At 48.3% G+C, this 19200-nt stretch overlaps 1 protein-coding gene across 4 annotated transcripts in view; it reads left to right on the forward strand.

The window, feature by feature from the left end:
- The first annotated feature begins 8874 nt into the window (after positions 1-8874).
- IL1RAPL2 (interleukin 1 receptor accessory protein like 2) overlaps positions 8875-19200 on the forward strand; it is a 544020-nt gene continuing 533694 nt past the window's right edge. For 2 of the 4 annotated variants that reach the window (XM_043522684.1, XM_037909236.2), the window contains exon 1: positions 8895-9052. The gene's annotated coding sequence lies outside the window, so the exon portion shown is untranslated. Of the gene's footprint in view, positions 9059-9301; positions 9703-19200 lie in introns of all 4 variants that reach the window. The other 2 variants (XM_043522683.1, XM_037909234.2) reach the window with 2 other exon arrangements.

The raw sequence follows: 19200 nt of genomic DNA on the forward strand, positions 1-19200 counted from the left end.
ATGTTGGATCCAATCCCACAAACACTTGCATGAGTAAAGTTACACACCTGAATAGTCCCACTTGTAAAATAAAGTTGCACTTGTCCATAAGTGTGTTTGCAGGATTTAGACCCAAGTTAGGATATGGGTTTGCTCTTAATGAATCCTAAACACCTCTCCAGCTTCTACTCTTGCCACTAAAGAGAAATGGCTAAGTGGTCAATATATGCTAATTAAATGCCGCCCTGTACTTTGTTACCCTGTTCTATAAATATAGTGTTTATTGTGTGACAGTATTACTTTCCCTGTATTCAGGTCATGTCATTCTGTATTGTGGGGCTTTCACACTTCCGGAATAAAGCAGCCATTACACTTCAATTCTCTACGAGCAAAACACTTGATCCCGTATCTCTAGCTTTCAAGCACGTAGGAAAGGAAGTTATTCTATTTCAAACTTACCAACCCTACGCACAGGTCGCTATCAAATTGGATTACTGCTTGCAAGGTGGTGCATTTATCTTTTCCTTAAAATAACTCCTGATGTCAAATGCAAAATGATTTCTGAAGTCTAAAATTTTTAACTTCTTGCTGTTTATAATGTTGTATGTAACTTTGCAACAATGCACCCTCTGTATTCCTATAGCTCAGGGGTTCTCAAACTTGATTGCACTGCAACCCCCTTCTGACAACAAAAATTACTATACTACCCCAAGAGGGGGACCGAAGCCTGAGCCCGTCTGAGTCCCACTGGCCAGGGTGGGGAGGCCAAAGCCAAAACCTGAGCCCCACTGCCCCGGCTAGGGAAGGGGTCAAAGCCAAAGCCCAAGGGCTTCAGCCCCAGCCAGGGGGCCTGTAACCTGATCCCCACCACCCATGGCTAAATCCCTTGGGCTTTGGCTTGGGCCCTGAGCCCCAGCAACCCACTTTGGGATCCTGACCCACAGTTTGAGAACTGCTGCTATAGCTGAACTGGAAAAATAGGATGCATCTCTGTTTATCTCCCCAGAACTGGTATTCAGAATCTGGGTTACTACAGAAAAAGGTAGGCAGTCCCACACTTTTCCCCTGCCAGTTTATGTCCCAATCCCATCTTACTCCTCCCTCACTTAGTTACATTTTCACTCCTTAACCATTTTCCTCTTCATCACTCTGCAGCAGGTTCTTCTCCTCTGGTCCTTTGCCCTATCTAGTAGGGGCCAAAATTACCATTGACAACACTGGACCAATGATGTAGAAGAGGGGAGGAGGTATGGAGCAGAGATATTTGGGTTGAACAAAAGTTAAAGCCACTGTGTAGAGCTTTAAATGGCTCCATTCTTATATGGTGGCTAGAGAGGGGCATGCTCTGTAAGAGACTTGGGCACAATTGTGCTTCCTCTTTGTAGCCAAATGCCCATGTTTCCTTTAGATTGCACACTGCATGTGAGATCTAGCAATAGGCACTGCATAGTGCTTCCCCCAGTGGCCTATTTAGCAAGGCATTTAACTATATGCATATGAATAGCCCACTGACTTCACTGGGACTATTCATGTGCTTGAATTAAGCATTTGCTGGATTAGGGGGAACATGAGCAAAGTGTTTCTCTCCCTACCCCGCAATTCTCAAAAGGGCCTGCAACTCGCATCCTTTGTCTCAAATGCTTATTGTGCGTGTTGCAGGTGGGTGAGACCCCTTCTGAACAGAAACACACTCGTCTTCATCCCAAAGATCAGAATTGAGACGTTACTGCTATACACGGGGATGGGCGGTAAAGCCAATATCTAGGACATCTCGTAGCTATAAATTGCTCAAACCCATGGAAGCCAACTGCCCTCTGGAGTGTAGATTCGTGAAAAGGCTAGGGAAGCCCTGGATTACTTTTGCTGAGTGGACCACATACAACAATTAGTTAGAACTTAAGTGGGGCTAAGAATATGCATCTGGAGCCTGATCCAAAGCCTATGGAAGTCACTGGGCGCCTTTTCACTGATTTCAGTGTGCTTTGGCTCAGGGCCCTAAGGAAGAACAGACATATACCATAGAATTAGACATTGAGCGTGGAGGTGGCAAATGGGTAGACTTAAGTCAAGAAGCAGAGGCTGGTCTTCTCTACAGGTCCAAGTCCAGTACCTGAATCACACATAGATTGAGTTCCTGGCTGTGCACCAGACTTCCCGTTTGACTCTGGCTAAGTCACTTAGGCCTAGATCTTCAAAGGTATTTAGATGCATAACTCCCATTGTATTCATTTGGGAGTTAGGAGCCTAAATACTTTTTGAGGAAGGGGGCCTAATCTCTATGCTTCAGTTCCCACTCTGTGAAATAAGGCTAATACTTTTTCTCTCCCAGTCTTGTCTCTGCAGACTGTAGACTCTCTGGGGGATGGACTGTCCCATGCTATGTGTTTGAACCTAGCACAACTGGGATCTGATCTCAGCTGAGGCCTCTGGCGGCTACTGTAATACAAATGATAGGACTCAGAAATAAATGGCAAAAGAAGTCTCCTTACTATATGTGTAAGAAGCTATTCCTAAGCATGGTACATGGCACAGGGGCATGTTTTCTCTTCCCCTGGAAGGCTGCTGTCTTCTGCTCTGTGTTTGTGTTTTGTATCTTCATTCACTGCTAAGCCTGTGTCATAGCAGTGTCTGTGAAATGAGCTATTTTCCATGCTGGGCTAAAATGAGACCAGAGCATGTGGACTAAAGTTAGTTTAAAAACCTGAATTTGCATTAGGGGTTTTATTTCCACTTTTATAAATAATGTATATGCTGTTACCTTAATTATGCTATACTGTATCTTTGATTTATTGTAAACCGTTAAAGTATGTCTAATGATACCACTTCATCTGTTCGTTTAAAATTACAATATAAATCAAAGGTATCATTAAATATAATTTCATTTTACTGTGTACTTCAAAGTCCATGGGATGTTTTACTTCTATGCTTCTAATCTCTTAATTCAGTTGAAAATTGACTTTAATAAGTGACACGTTAAATAATTTAAAACATAGCTCTTTTATACTATAATCATGCCAAGGGAAATGAAAGAGTAGCTGAAGTGTCAGAGGCTATAAATTGCTGCAAAGGTATTAGCATCCCAGTAAGAAGGGATGTTGCGGGGAGAAGTAAGGTCTACGGGCCACATATTGACTCTTTCTGATGAATTGAAAGATTTATAGTCCCTCTAAAAATTGGCTATTTTTTGTCACATTCGAAATACATTACAAATAAATTTGTACAAGTCCCTTCTGCGCTCACGGGCGTGTAGCTGTGCTGGGGTTGCTAAAGGTTATCTTACTGCATTGTCTGCAGCCTGCCTTTTAAATATAAAGAGCCAAGCGCCACTGTGTTACATCCGTGTAATCCCCTGGAGTCAAAGGAGGATTTGAAGTGTGCTTAGACTCTGAAAAGTGACTGTAAAAATGGCATCGTGGGGTGCTCTCTTTAATGTCTCACAATGACATCTACAGCAGACTTCCTTAGTTCACAGGTAAAAAGACTGCTGTAAGTGCCAGTCCAGCGTACTCACCTGAGGAGCCAAGCTGGGCTGGGTTTTTTCCTGCCTTTCATATCATTTAGCAGCAAAGATTCTTCAACTGCAGCATAGTTAACAATTCTGTGTCTCATGTGAGAGCCCAAATAGAATCGAGCTCCCAATCCCATAACTGTGTTGGCTCTGGCGGGATAACAGGAGTTAAAAGTAGGGAAAACTTATCTTAGTAGTAACAGGAACAGAAAGGCCTCTGACTCCATACGAAGAGAAGATCTACCTCGTAAGGTGCTATTTTCACACCGTTCACCAGATGCTCTGCGCCATATTTAACTAGATTGTAAGCTAAGTAGTAGGGAGGGAATGTCTTCCAGTTCTGTGTTCATACTTAGCCCCCTGGAATCCTCCTTCTATGAGTGGGCTACAATGTGCAATAACACCAATGCTTTACCCTGCTGTAAGTGTAAAATGCTCCTCAATGAAAGCGGGTAGATGTGCAGATGCACTTGACTCCACAAGGTAAAAGGCGACGGAGAATCAGGCCCAGCAAATTTTTTTCCTGACTAGAACTGCCGTTACCTCATAAAATGTGTTAAGAAAATAATACCCAATCATCTGAGGCCCTGCACAGCAGGAGCGTGCTGAATGGAGCTATTCCAAGACATTTAAAAACAACCTCAGTAACTAAAAATAACAGGGCCCAGCTGCAAAAAGGGTACATGTGTCATCTTAGAAACAGAACTAGGGCCATATATAGCACTGAGGGAGAGAATTTAGGCCTGATCTAGCTCTAATTTGAGATGTGTTTTAAACGTATTTAGGTAAGGTGGTGCAAAACCCCATGATGATGCTCATATGTTGGTTTTGAGTGTCTTTTATCATTGAATTTACATCAATTCCTTCTGATATAAGCAACTCTCAAACTGCAAGAGGAGTGGCTAGAGTGCTTTGCACCAATTTACAGTAACATTGCTACAATTTCTGCATGGGGACAAGGCCTGATTGTGCTTGAGAGTTGTAGGCGGCATTATGACTGCTGGATTGGGGGATGGTAAATACGCCTAGACTCTGTTTCAGTGGACACATGAAGTTTGTACTTGCTCAGGAAGGGGAACATATGGGCCGAATGCTGTACTGTGTTCTTAGCCTGGGTTTGTATTGCGGTGGAGTTGATTTTCCAGTTTGAAAAGTCAACTCCTAAGATATTAAATAATTTAGAAGCCCCTGTGCTTTTCTGCAGAAATTTGCTGATGCTCCATATTCTGAGCAGGATAGTTCTTGGCAATTATAAATACATTGACTTTCTGCCCTTGTGAAAGGTAGAAGGCAAAGTTGGTTTTTACCTAACATCAAAAATTGGATTGGTAGGTGTGGTTTCCTAGTTCTCTGAGAAGTAAAATGGAAGTTCTTCTTGATTTAGTGTATTCAGGGCTTTGGGCCTAGTTATAGCAAATTCACACCTGGTGGAAGTGAGCACAATTCTTCTGGTAGTGTATTATACCCACTTTGCACAGATGTAAATGACTCTACAGCATTTTCACTCACCCTACACCAGATTTTTGAACTGATTTCCTACAAGCTTTTGTATGGTATTCAGTGCCACCCTACCAGAGCCCCTGGTGAACGTTAGTGCATTCAGTTACCCAATACCCCTGGAAGGGAGACTGGGACACAGCAAAATCAACACATCTTCTATAATGGGGCAGAGCTGGGAATAGAACTCCTGTCCCCCAATCCTCAGTTACTGCCTTAACCAGGAGCCCAGCCTTCCTCCCAACTTTGTTTCCTGTGCCATGAATGTCACAGTTTCAGGGTAATAGCTCCTACCTCCCCTCCCTCTATGGGCCACTCCAGGAGTGCTCAGGCAGGGCTCAGATCTCCAGCCATCACCTGTCTCTGGACAGGCCCCTTGTCCCACTCCCGGTTGAGCGGGGGTGGGGGTTTATGCCCTGCTTTATACTGTGATATCCCCAGCGTGCCAGTGTGTTGCTCTTTCTTTCCAATGACCTTGAACAGTGTATTGCCTGCAGTTATAAGTTTCCACACAGCTCTTTCTAAGCATGCATATTTATTCTTAAAGTAAAAGCATCATATAAAAAAACAACTAACAGATTTAGAGACACTAAACATAGGAGCCACCCTAGGCCTTATGGGGCCCTAGTAGGCCAAAGTCTCTCCAACCCTTCCTCAAAGTGTGAGGTGGCCTCCTTAGACAGAAGGTCCTGTCTGGTTTGTGGATCAGAAGGAAGGTCTTGTCAGTTCAAGCTCATCTTTTTATATGATAGTCCCTTTCTTTGTCTCTTACTCCCTGGAAAATCCAGCTTGAACCACCCACAAGAGGTGGAATTTCTCTGGAGTTGTTTACTAGCTCAGGGGTTATCACTCCCTCTTGTTTTAGTTTGTGTAAGAGCTGTGGTAACCCTCTACACTGGAGTAGAACACAATCAGACATAAACCATTCATAAATGTAATGCAGTGAGCCCTGAAGGTACGGCGTGGGGGTGCAACGTCTGTCACAATGAATAAAAAGTCTTCCTGATCAAACAGGGCTGAGTTAAATGTTTAATTAAAAAATAAAATTCTACGGTGCTGGCCTCTGTTGCTCCCTAGTGGCCAGTGAAGAGCAATGTGGGACCCAAGTCCAGGTTTTAGTATAGCACAAATGTAGGCAATATTTTAGCTGAAAGACTCTCGAGCGGTGGCTCACCCTCTTTAGAGCTGAGTTTACTCTGGGCTAATTGCAGGTGGATTCTCTCCAGAGCTATGGGTGTCCCTCAGTGTTTGCCAGAGTGAAGAGTCTCCTACCGTTTAAGAGCCCCGCTCCCCAACCCTGCATTGCACCCTCCGGGGTTTATTCCCCTTGGTCACTGCTCCCTGCCCTGCTTGCCAGTGTACAGATGATCACAAGCAAGTGCCCCTGGGGTGCAGAACTCTCCAGATTCCCTCTTTAAGGCTAACGCCAGAGCAAGCAGAGTGATCTGCAGAGAGAACGCACGTGCGCCCCTTGCCCCTGATTTATTAGTGGGTCCCCCTTGCCCCGCTTTATGGCTTTCTTACCTAGCCTAAAGTCACAGGGCAACTTGGCAGTTTAGCAGGGGGGTGGGAAGCGATGCACTGTACCAAGTACCCCAACAACTGCCTCCACTGTGGGCTTCCTGCCCCACGCCATTGAGCCTGGCCCAATCCTGCAGTCCTGGTGCAAGTAAATCACAGGGTGCTCTGCCTGGTTAGGGGTTGCAGGCTCGGTCCCTGGGAGTCACAGGGCGCTCTGCCTGGTTAGGGGCTACAGGCTCGGTCCCTGGGAGTCACAGGACCCTGAGACTGATTGTTCCAACGTAGGGGACCCTCTGTAGTTAGTGCCTTAAAAGCCACGGGACGGATGCTGCTCCCATTGGATGCAATGGGATTTCAGCCATTGAGTTCAATGATGTCCTGCACTGCACTGCACTGCAGGCCAGACTGGCCCAAACTGAGAGATAGCAGGCCCAGCCAGCAAAGGCTCCAGCGTTACGTAGCTGCTCACAGAAGCAGCACGTTTGCTCTTCAGCCGGCTGATTGATTCCCCGACAGGGTTTAATAATGGTTTCTTTCCTCGTCATCTATTCATTGAGGGGAGCTTATTATTAATCCTTCCCTATGTCTAAACTCTGTTCTTCCATCGGTTACTTTCTGAACCAGGTCTCCGAATCCATGTTACATCTGGTCACATAGGATGACAGCTAGGGGAAGGTACCTAGCGTGACCTGCATTCACTAAATGACACCATCATCCTCAGCTCCTGGTGTTTGTTTCAAGCACTGTTAGAACTTAACAAACAAACAAACAAAACCCTTGTTGCAAGCCCTTTATGAAGTTATAGCACTGGGAAGCCCAGGGGTTGAGACTGGGTGGGAAAGATCAAGCTTGCTTCACAGAGAGATCAGAATATTTCCTTCCTACCTGCTGGGAAACATCTAACCTATTTTGTGTCCCAGTGACTTTCGAGCTGAATTATTGCTGAGATTTTACACTGAAAGTTTAGCACAGGATTGTTATAGCAGCGTTGGTCCCAGGATATTAGAGAGACAAGGTGGGTGAGGTAACATCTTCTATTGGACCAACATCTGTTGGTGAAAGAGACAAGCTATGAAGCTTACAAAGAGCTCTTCTTCAGGTCTGGGAAACATACTTTGTGCCACAGCTAAATACAAGCTGGAACAGATTGTTTAGCATAGGTAGCTAACACATATTTCAAGGGACTATTCAAACACCTCTCCACCTTGTATTTAGCTGTGACTCTCTAGTGCATTTCCCAGACCTGAAGAAGAGCTCTGTGTAAGCTCCAAAGCTTGTCTGTCTCTTACCAGCAGAAGTTAGTCCCACAAGAGATATGACTTCGCCTGCCTTGTCTCTGAAAGTTTAGCTCCATTATGGCAATTTCCCCATTCCCACTTCAGTCCTTAAATCCTGCTTAAAATCATTGGGGGGAGGAAGTAAGGGCATTAATGTGATGGAAAAAGTCTTCATCTGTTTATTTCATGACTCCATGCTCCATCAAAAACATGGGCCTGCAGAACCACTTGTTTTCAGTAAACGCCTAATTTGCAGGTTCACATTTCCTCTAGTTTACTTAAAACAGATCCAATAATTAAAACATTATCATCAAAAATCACAGGTATACTAACTCAGGGTTTAGTGGCCAACGCCCTTCATACACTTCAGTGAAGAAGGCGTTTGCTCCCCATTCGCATGTGTCACACGCTCATGATGGGGGGGGGACTGATCCAGGCAGGATATGATGAAACCACCTCGGGATACTGGAATGAACGCAGGAGCAAACCTTGGAAAGGAGCGCTCCTGTTGAATGCATTAATCAGCTCTGCACCCATCAGCTCCTCATATGCTAGACACCCGCTCTTCGCCTGGTCCTCTTCTACCTTCGCCTGGTCATCTGTGACAATCCGTGCCTCTGATTCCTCCAAGCCCTGCTCTGCACAGACACGTATCAGGCTCCAGTCTGCCCCAGTGAGTTACCCTCAGCTGCTCCATGGGACGAGGGAGGCAAAAGCGCCTGATCGGATACCCCTGGCTACTCCCAGTGCTGGGTTTGATGCCTAGGGAGGCTCATCCTGAAATGAACAACCCAAAGCCAGTGACCCTGCCAGACCTGACTGGAAGGGAAGCCCTGGTTTTCCAACCATTGCAGGGGTGAAAGAGGCTGCTCCCCTCCTGCAAAAAGGGAAACGCTGCGGCCACTCCGGTGTTTATTTAACACGCAAGGGCTTTAATGCTGAGTGAAGAGCAGGCTTGCAAGATTACATGGCACCCAATGGGGAGGGTAGGGGAAGCGGCGACCTCAGCTGAGCCTGACTCCAGGTCCAGAAGCGGGCGATCTCTCCCTGGGCCGCTAGACGGCGCTGCAGCCTCGCACTTCCCGAGCCCAGAAAGGCAAGTAAGTGAAGTGACACTTTTGCTGTTTAAACCCAGGATTGCTGGGCTGGACGCCTCTCGCTCCTCACCTGAACTCCCAGATCCAAGGGGGCAGCCGAGGCACCGCGGGGTGACTTGGCTTCTGCCTCTTCCCCTGGGCAGGCGGCTGGCTGGAGAGATGGCACGGCCAGGGTAGGGGTGAGTGGGGCTGGAGTCGCTCTTGGGGGGGATCCAGGAGTGCGATGGGAACAGAGCCACCCAGGAGAGCCGCTCTCCGGCTCGGTGGTTTCTGGCAGCAAGTCCGGGCAGGGCCGTGTAAACGCTTCCCAGTGTAAACGCCCCCAGCCCGGACGGCGGGGTCCTGCCTCTGGGCGATGGCTGCACTCGCTTAACTAGGGAACCAGCCGCCCGCCCCGTCTGAATCCCTCTCTCTCTCCGAAGGGGAAGCTGCCCCGCTGGGTTTGCGGCTGTCGAGGGGACAAGGCGCCTGCCGGACGCGCTGCTAACCCGAGCCCCGGCCGCAGCCCGCGCCAGGACCGTGTAACCAGCAGCCCCGCTGGCTGGCGTGAAATCAAGGGGAAGCCGCAACGCCAGGCATTTGCTGGGGCTGGGGAAGTTCTTCAGCAGGTCCTGCCCTGGCCCTGGCTGGTGCAGGAAGCTGCCCTCCGGCGCCAAGCCAAGGACTTTCTCGAGCGAGCTTGGGGGGGTGGGGGGTAGGCGCGGTTTCCTCCGGGGTGGGCGCCTGGAGTGATTTCGGCTTGTTAGAAGGGGAACCAAAACCTCCCGGGCATGGAATTGAACTCGTGAGCTCCCTGGCTAACTCCTTGCTGCGCTGTGCAGAAGTAGGTAAGCTGCATGCACTTATGCTGGGGTGTCCTGGCCTCTCCACAGTTGCATGGGGTTGTTGTTGTTGTTTTTTTGGGGGGGAGAGCCTCTTTTGAATCGTTCCCCCCCCCCCCCCCCGCATTAGTGAAACGGTCCCTTCAAACTTTGGGAGCAGGTGGCCGGAGTCGTTTTGTTTCTAAGGGGATAATGCATCTCCCCCCTCCCCCCCCCCCCCCCGCCGCTGCAAAATTGCTTTAGAAGCCTTTTAATTTTAAAAAGACCTCTCACTGCTCACAATAATGGCTTTGGTTTGCCTCTGTCACTTAAGGGAGGGACTGTTCCCCCCCACTGCTGTCGAGGCTATTAATGCTGATCTAAACCTTCCAAAAAGAGAGAGGAAAAGTTCTTCTCCCCCTCCCGCCCCCCCCCCCCCCGCCATATGTGGACCAGCAAGTCAAACCCAAAGCACGAAAAACAACCCCCTTGTGGACACTTGTGATTTGCTCTCCTGTGATCCACACTAATCTTTTCTCCCCCCCCCACCCCAAAAAAAAAAAAAAGTGGGGAGAATTGAATAGTGAAGTTAGTAAACTGGTGACTGATGCTGCCAATAAATCTGCGGCTCTGAGGATTGAAGAACATTGATTTCTGCCTTAGATAATGCCATTGATTAGGGGCATGACTGGAGATGGGCTCTCAGCAAAGTTTGTTCTAAAGTCTGTCTGTGAGGCTGAAAGAGAGGGGGAAAGTGTCTGGAAAAAGGCACCTCTGTTATGCTGGCTTTTCCCCTTGTTCCTTCTTTTCCCCCTCTGGTTTTCCTTTGTAAGAATAGCACAAAGAAAATGGAATGTATGTTTCATGTGAGATGTTATAAATGTGCGTATTACGTATGGGGCAGAGGATATGTGCCTGTTTATATATTGTATATTGGAGGCATCTTTACCATGTCCTCTAGTGATGTTCATCTGGGGCCTGATCCAAAGCCCACTGTAATCAATGAATTTTTGCATTGACTTCAATGGGCTTTGGCTCAGGGCCCTGATCCATTACTGTATCCCTAGTGACTTAGGTAGCGGCACCACAAGCCCGGAAGCTGCTGCCCAAGGGAAATAGTGCATGGCAATATGTTAATCAAATGCTGCTGCAAACCCCAGAAAGGAAAACGTTCACCAGCTGGGAAGTTATTGAACACTCGAGGAAACAGGCGGTTTAGGCGGGTGGGGAATCTCCTGGCATCTCCCCTATAAATAGATCCCTGCCCCACGTAGCACATGGCCATCCCTCTAGAGCGCCGTTATTTCAATTAAAAAAACAGAGTCTCTGCTCAACGCCTGCGCTTTCTATTCTGGGTTAGTTACAGTTCTCCCACTTCCTTCTGGATCCTCCAAGAAGGGCTGCAGGGCTTGAGCTGCGCTTTAAAGGCAGCTGCTGGTGACCACACAGATCAGTTCATTCTTTCTGCAAGTGGCTTGTGGAGTCAAGATGGATCATAGACTCATAGACATTAAGGTCAGAAGGGACCATTATGATCATCTAGTCTGACCTCCTGCACAGTGCAGGCCACAGAATCTCACCCACCCACTCCTGCGAAAAACCTCTCACCTATGTCTGAGCTATTGAAGTCCACAAATCATGGTTTGAAGACCAGAGGGTGGGTGGCTTAAAATAACCTCCCTCCCCTCAGTTAGTTATAACAGCAAAGGATCTAATCCTGGTAGGTATGGGAGCTGCAGGTACACGGAACCTTTCAGGATCAGGCCCCTTAGTGAAAGAAACACTTAAGAACATTCATATCTCCAAGGGAAGCCTAAATAACTACTGAGAGGCTAGTTATTTAGCACAGTTATGGTGCTAAATAAACAGGCAAAGAAGACTTAGCCAGGGTTTTCAAAAGTGAGCAGTGATTTTGGGGGGAGAGGGTGCCATTGGAGATGCCTTAAAGGGGCCTGGCTTTCAGAACGTTGACCCCCCAACCTTCTGGAAATCAGGCTCCTTTAAGCTGTCTCCAGTGTGTATGTGGAAACTGGGCCACCCAAAATCACTAATCAGGTGGGCTAACACCTGTCGGTGCTTCTTCACTGGGGCGTAATCCAAAGCCTGTTGAAGTCGTTGAAAAGACTCCCATTGAATTCAATAGGCTTTGCATCGGGCCCTACGTTCATGTGGCTGATGCGGCCCGTCACTATTGATGCTTCCAATAGGGACCCCATTTGATGATGTGAAGTAGGATATCTGGCCAATAGAAAGCCTAGAAATCACTGTGTTTCAATGGGTAAATCCTAAAACATAAAATCTCTGTGTATTGTGTGGGCTAACCTAACAAGTGTTCAGTGGGCCAGAACTGATACCTCATGTTACAATGTCTAGGAAAACCTTGACTTCCAATGCTTTCTAAGGGGAACTCATTCTTTCAGTTCTGCTTTGCGGCATCAAATTGTCCTGTTTGCTCTTAGCGTCTTAAAAAATTAAGGTGCACGGAATTCCTTTGTAGGAGCGATTGGCATGCACTGGGTGCGTTATGCTGTGGCTTTCCTTCTCAACTCTGAGGCTGCGTTCCTTGGAAACCCAACGCTCGATCTGAACTCACTGGAATGCAAGACAAGGTTCTAAGAGTGAAGGAGCGAGGAAAGGACAATAAAGGCACCCTGGAAACCCATGGAAAGGCTCCCATTGAAGTTCTTTGGCTTTGGATCAGGCCCTGTATGTGTGTGTTCACAGGAGCACTGTCACTATAAGCACTTTGAAAGGGACTTTAATTTATAAGCAATGATAAAATGTGGGTGTAATAGGCTAGCAGTATCGTCTTGAAACACCTGAAACTTGAAAGCAGGTGGCTCGTTTCTCTACCTGGAAATAAAGGAAGTAGGGAGGGGCACTCTCTTGAGAGGGTCTAGTGGGTGGGCTGAGCAGACCTGAGATAGGAACTATAGGAGCAGCTAAGCCTGGGAGAAGGCTTCTGCTGACTGGTGTGACTAACTTGGCTAATGCCAGACCTGAGGCAGGGGGTGAAGTTGGGAAGATGTTGGCTTGCAAGGAGTCAAGTTCTTCTCCAAAGTTAGCTGTGGGGAAGCTCGGGGGTGCTGAGGTTTCCGGTATTATCTAGATTTTGGGCTATCTAATCTGACTGAGCTAAACCTGCATAAAACAAGTGTCTGGCTGGAGAGAGGTTAAGGAGACAGAGAGAAGTTACTTGTAAGTGAACAAAAATAGTCTCTCTTCTGCATTTTTCTACCTTTTCGGAACTGGAAGGTCCCGGGTGGGATGCTAGTGGGTAGAAAATCAGTGGAGCCCTGGGTAGGAGTAACTCCTTGGGAGTTTTACTTATCTCCTATCCCCTCCCCTTCCAGACTGGCTTCTCTGTGCACAGGAGGAGCCGTAGTCTCCAGGCTGATTTCTCTGCTTCTCTGAGTCCCTCCCTGTTGCGAGGCTGCAGCTTGCACCTAGCTCTCATTAAGGAGAAAGTGAGACTGTCATGTACAAATGAGCAAGGAGAGACCAGCCCTACGCTCCAAGTGAGATCCTTTCTAGCTGTTATTGGTGGTCTAAGCCAGCAGCTAAAGAAATCCTTTTAAATAAGGATATTGAGTGGAAGGTAATGTGTGTGTGTATATATTGAAAGCCCTTTAGCTTTTCCGGTCAATTTCCAGAAAGGAAAAGCAATAAGAGCAGGTAGCATGTTGAGACCTATAACTGTTCTTGTATGATGATGTTGTTCTGATGTGTCTGGGCTTGCTCCTGCAACTGCAGCACCTTGACCTCCTCAGGGCCTGGAAGCTAGTCTTGGCGACTAGGTAGCCACTGAAGGGGAGAACCTCCTGCAGAGTCTCTGCTATACAACCCCCATCTTGGTATGCAGGCGGCAGAGTCCCCCTCAGTGCACCAGAGGCTGGTGCCACCAGGCTTGGAGACCTCCTGGATTACAATTGGGGGGACTGGGGGGACCCTGTGGCACTCGGCTGGCACATGGGGCTCTGTATCCCTCATGTCCCCCATCACGGGCTCCAGGAGGTGAGGGCAGCCCTACCACCCACCTCTTGCATTTTTCTTGAATGGATCGTGCAGAAGGGTGCTCCCCCACCCACTCCTCAGGTCAGCCCTTGGGATCTTACCATTTGGCCTCTGTCCCGTGAGCCTCCCTGGTCCCCTGCCCCATTCACCATCTGAGGGCATGTCTATTTACCAGCGGGGGTTGATTTATCGTGTCTCGTGAAGACACGATAAATCAACTGCCGAGCGCTCTCCTGTCGACTCCGGTACTCAACTGGAGCGAGAAGTACAGGTGGAGTCGATGGGGGAGCATCTGCAGTCGACCTACTGCAGTGAAGACACCGGGGTAAGTAGATCTAAGTACGTCGACTTCAGCTACGTTATTCACTGAAGTTGCGTAACTTGCGTAGCTGAAGTTGTGTAACTTAGATCGATTCCCCTCCCCAGGCCAGGCCTCAGCTGGCTGCGAGGCAGGGTCTGGTGGCTCCTCCCCTTAGTCTGGGGGGAGAGGCCTATAGATGTGGGTGGGCACAGAACTTTAATAGGTGCAGTGCCGTGACGGTGTGGTCTGTAAGTGAGCACAGCTGAGAGTGAGCAGCCTCATTCTTCTTTGCCTTGAATCATTCGGAGTTATTTGCATTTGTGCAAAATGCTGACCTTGTGATGGGCCCAGGGATGCGTGATGCGAAACAGTAGTGCAGGGTTGGGCCCAAAGGTCTCCCTGGGTACAGTAAATCAAAGGAATCTAGGAACTCACAATGTGTATGATAATCAAGGTGGGCCATTTCCAGCACAAATCCAGGGTTTAACAAGAACGTCTGGGGGCGGGGGGGGGGGAGGAAAAAACAAGGGGAAATAGGTTACCTTGCATACACATTGTAAGGAGAGTGATCACTTCAGATAAGCTATTACCAACAGGAGAGTGGGTTGGTGGGGGGTGGGGGTGGGGAGAAAACCTGGATTTCTGCTGGAAATGGCCCAACTTGATTTTATCATACACGTTGTAAGGAGAGTGATCACTTTAGATAAGCTATTACCAGCAGGAGAGTGGGGTGTGGGGGGAAAGAAAACCTTTTGTAGTGGTAGACACCCATTTTTTCATGGTTTGTGTGTATAAAAAGATCTGTACTTTCCACAGTATGCATCCGATGAAGTGAGCTGTAGCTCACGAAAGCTTATGCTCAAATAAATTGATTCGTCTCTAGGGTATATTCCAGTGCAAGCTTCCGGCAGCAGCGTTTCTATCTTATTGTGTGCAGCAGAACAAGATGGGCTTGACTCTGTGCTGCTGCACTGTAGCTAAGAACAAGGGTCTTGGCAAGCGATGAACAAGGTTCCATCTCATCTGGGCTTAGAAATTCTGGTTTGAAGGTGCCAATGCCTGAGAGGGCAGGTGGGGGAAGCGGCACAAGGAACCTCCCTCGTATATGAGGGGCAGTCGTAATCGTAATGTAGAGCGCGGGCGTTGGGCACCCATAAAGGAGCAGGAAGGAGTGGGTGAGGGTGGGGCTGCATTGGCACAGGAGCCAGAGAGGGTCAGGATAGTGGGGCTTCTGCAGCCCAGGTTGCCGGGGAAAGAATTCTAGCCAAGTCACTTACGCTGCTTTAGCATGGCCAGTGGTTTAATGCCAGGACGTGGCTCTTTAGGAATGTCCACTCTGCAAGCAAAGGTGTGATTGAAGGTGTTCGAGGGCTTTCCCTTCACCCTCCCGCTTCCCAGGTTCTCGTCACGCAGACAGCAAGCAGCAAAAGACCAGAAGTCCGAAGCGCAGTGTGATGTTTATTGGGGTTAATTTCCAGCAAGCATGATTCCAATTTTCCGACTTCCTGTTTGACCCCAGTTTATATAGTCATATTCTCAGCTATACCTTATCCAATCATTTTACTGAAATTTAACTAACCAATCCTAACATATTTTAACATAATTCTCTAACCAATTATTTCCCACTACCCTAATTAACGTATCCCTGAAAAATTAATTATACAGCAGACGGAACAATTAAAGAACCAGACAGAGACCATACAGATTAACAATAGAGAAGTGGGGACCATAAAGACAAAACAAGAAAGAAATGAGGATTTCACAACCACAACTATTGATAAGACAGAAAGCTATCCAACTAAGGTTTCTTTAAACATCTTAAAATCTGTTTCTTTATCTGGAGGTGTTAGATTGGATTGCCTTCTTAACAGCCTAAGCTTACCTGATTTCAGTGTGACTGGTTTGGAATGCGAGGATGTGACCCTTCGCTTCCCAGCTTATGGCTGCCCCTGCCGCTTCTGTTTTTGCTTAGCTAAAGCACAAGGCCTCAGGTGTCACGGTGAGAGAAGGCCCATACACAGGCAGACTGTGATTTTGACTGTTTGTTTTTATACCCCTGTAATTAGCTAAGTGATAAGAATTCACCTAAATTTTTAATTATAGGCCTTTACAGACAGGCCTGACTATCTATATTCTAACAGTAGGTACACCAGCCTTTGCTTTAATCTAGCGAGCATGGGTGGTAATAGTCGCGGAGACTTGGCGGCACAGGCTTCAGCATATGCTTGCAACCAGAGTAGAAGTGTGCTGGGACCCTGGGGGTATGTACTGTGGTTGCTAGCCTGGGCTGAAGCCTGAGCTGCCATGTCTATGCTGCCACTGTTCCGTGTGTTGGCTAGATGAAAGTTAGGCAAACCTGGGCTATCTGTGCTACAATCACTCCTCACAGCGTAGACACACCCTTAGTCTGATTCCTGCAAGCTACTGTGTGAATCCTCTTCTTTCCTGACGCTCATGCAAGTGCTTGTGGCAGCTCCAGTAAAAATTCCAGCCTGAAATGCCCGATTCCCTACAGGAAGTGGGATCAGTCCAAGAATAGATCCGAGGGAAAGCCCTGTAGGAACATCCTTTTGCCTGTGCCATTGAGAAGAGCTTAGGTACATCTTGCCCAAATGGAGCATAATTGTTGCTAAACCCCCTCTTCTCCTCCATGTCTATTTGCCTGTGCACTTCACATGTGGACATAGAAAAGGTGGTTCGTGAACAATAGATTCTGTTCAGGGAAGACTTAGCTAAACCCATCCTGAGTACAAAACTCCATGTGAACAGCACATAATTACTTCTGAGCTGGGCATTACTGAGCGTAGTACAAATAAAGCATCTATAATGTATGGGATTTACTCACACTCTAGTACATTTGAGCTCTGAGTAATCTCACTTCAAACTGAGGCTGAATTTGAAATATCAAGGGATGCTAAATCATGAACTGCTATAAGTCTTTAAGAGCAACCATACCCAGTATTGTTTCTAAGCCCTCTTCAGACAATGCGACTTTACATTAAGCTGTTTATCAGGAAGTCTTTTTAGAGCTGCGAGGGAAAGTAAGGATTTGAATTGTCTGTATGGTGATATAAGGAAGCAGTTTGATGGCACTTGCTTTTCAGGCTGGTCCATTTAAAAAAATAGACTGTCACTTTCTTTAAGAACTGACAGAGAAATCCTGTCCCCATTGAAATTGATGGAAATCTTTTCATTGACCCCAGCAGTGTCAGGGCTTCACCTCCAGTGTTTTCCTAAGCATTAATTGCCTCAGGTGAAATGCCCACTGAAGTCTCTGGAGGCCTTGTTTGCATCAAGACCAAAGGCCAGGTTATATTTTTCTGTGGCAAAGTCAATGAGAGGGAGATAGGGGAAACTCTGTAGTGGTTTCCTGATGGTATTTCCTGCTATTCCTCCCTACAAGAGAGAGGGCAGTTTGGGGGCTGTGAAGGAGACTGGAAGGGCACGTTCCTCCGGGGGACGTGTAGGGGACTCTTCATCCAGTACCTCCATGCGGAGGGCCTGGAGGCTGGTCAGAACCTTTTTGACAATTTTTTTCATTGGAATATATTGTCTCGTTAAACCTGAAATGTTTCATGGAGACCTATTGATTTTGACAGAGTTTTCACTGGGAACGATTTTGGAGACACTCTGTCACTCTCTCGGCTGGGAAGTAAGATATTGGCCTTGGATGTGGAAGGTTCTGCTCCAGACCAGGGACTTGTCCCTGGATATGTCCCTTTAATGTGAAAATTCTGCTCCCTTTGGTTTCTGAAATTCTAGCAGAGAGAACTTTGGGCCACGGGTAGGATTTTCAAAAGTGATTGGCATGGACCTACCTCTGCTCCCATTGAAGTCTATGGCTTCAACGGGTCACTGGCTGCAAGGGGACCAATTTAGGACAAAAGCTGTGGGCTTTCAAAAGTGCCAGGCCATGATAACACTAACTTCTAAGAATTCTTATCTGGATACCTCTTCTTCCTCCTCCCTGCCCCCCACGAAGTCACACAGCCAGTCATCTTGAGCAGAACTCCTCTGCTTCTGTATGGGGAGATGGGCCAGTATGGGTGTAGAATATGGCCCATAGGTGGCTCTTGGGGCTTGCGAAGTCTGCTTTCCTAGGATGATTCTCCAAGAGCTTGTCTACACTAAACACTCTTGCTGTTTCACCTACACACACTCTCTCTCTCTCTCTCTTCACCTGACCCCCTGCCATGTGACTACAATTATACTGGTATATTCTATTCTGGTTTGGGAACTGAAATAAGATATACCAGTATCAGGTGACTTTATACAGTGAAACTACCTCCACACTAGGGTTTATACCAGGGGTCGGCAACCTATGGCACGCGTGCCAAACACCGCACGTGAGCCAATTTTTAATAATGGCACGCTGCTGTCTGCCGGACCGGGGACAGGTCCTGCCTGGCCTGGCCCGCTCTTTTCTGCCCCCCGCTCTCTCCTTGCAGGGCAGGCAAGCTTCCCCCTCCCCTCACCTCTTCCCCCAGCGTGCTGGGTTCCTGCCCCTCCTTCTCCCCCTCCCTGCGGCCGATCAGCTGATGGCCCTTGCTACAGAGAGGGAGAGGGAAAAGCAGAGCCGCAGCGCACTCGTGCTCTCTGCTCCGGGGACCTTGGGGAAGGGGGTGGAATCAGGGCATATCCCCTCCAGTCCCCTGCCATGAGCCGCTCAGGGCAGGGGGCTGGGAGCACCCCCATGACCCCAGCCCACACCCCCAGCCCTCTGCCCTGAGCCCTGCACCTCCCTCATGCCCCCCCAGCCCTGTGCCCTGACTCCTTCACCCCCCTCACGCCCCCCCCAGCCCTCTGCCCTGTCCCGCTCACGCCCCCTCTGCCCTGACCCCTGAACCCTCCTCACACACACCCAGCCCTCTGCCCTCACCCCTGCACCCCCACACACCCCAGCCCCATGCGCTGACTCCCCCCCACAACCCCAGCCCTGACTCTGGCACTCCCCACACATTCCCTGCCCCCTGCCCTGACTCCTGCACCCTCCTCACGCACCCCCAGCCCCCATCCCTGACTCCTGCCCCAACTCTGAGTCCCCTCCCTCATTCTAGCTCCTGGCCAGACCCTACACCCCAACCCCCAGCCTGCTCCTTCACCCCCAGCCCTGTGCTCAGTGCACTCCCACCCTCAGCTCAGTGCAGAGAGAGAGGAAGAGAATGGGCTAGAACCAGGGAGAAGGTAGGTACCTACTCTGTGTGGA

This window comes from Chelonia mydas, chromosome 9 (genome assembly GCF_015237465.2).
Source record: "Chelonia mydas isolate rCheMyd1 chromosome 9, rCheMyd1.pri.v2, whole genome shotgun sequence".
NCBI classification, from domain to species: domain Eukaryota; kingdom Metazoa; phylum Chordata; order Testudines; family Cheloniidae; genus Chelonia; species Chelonia mydas.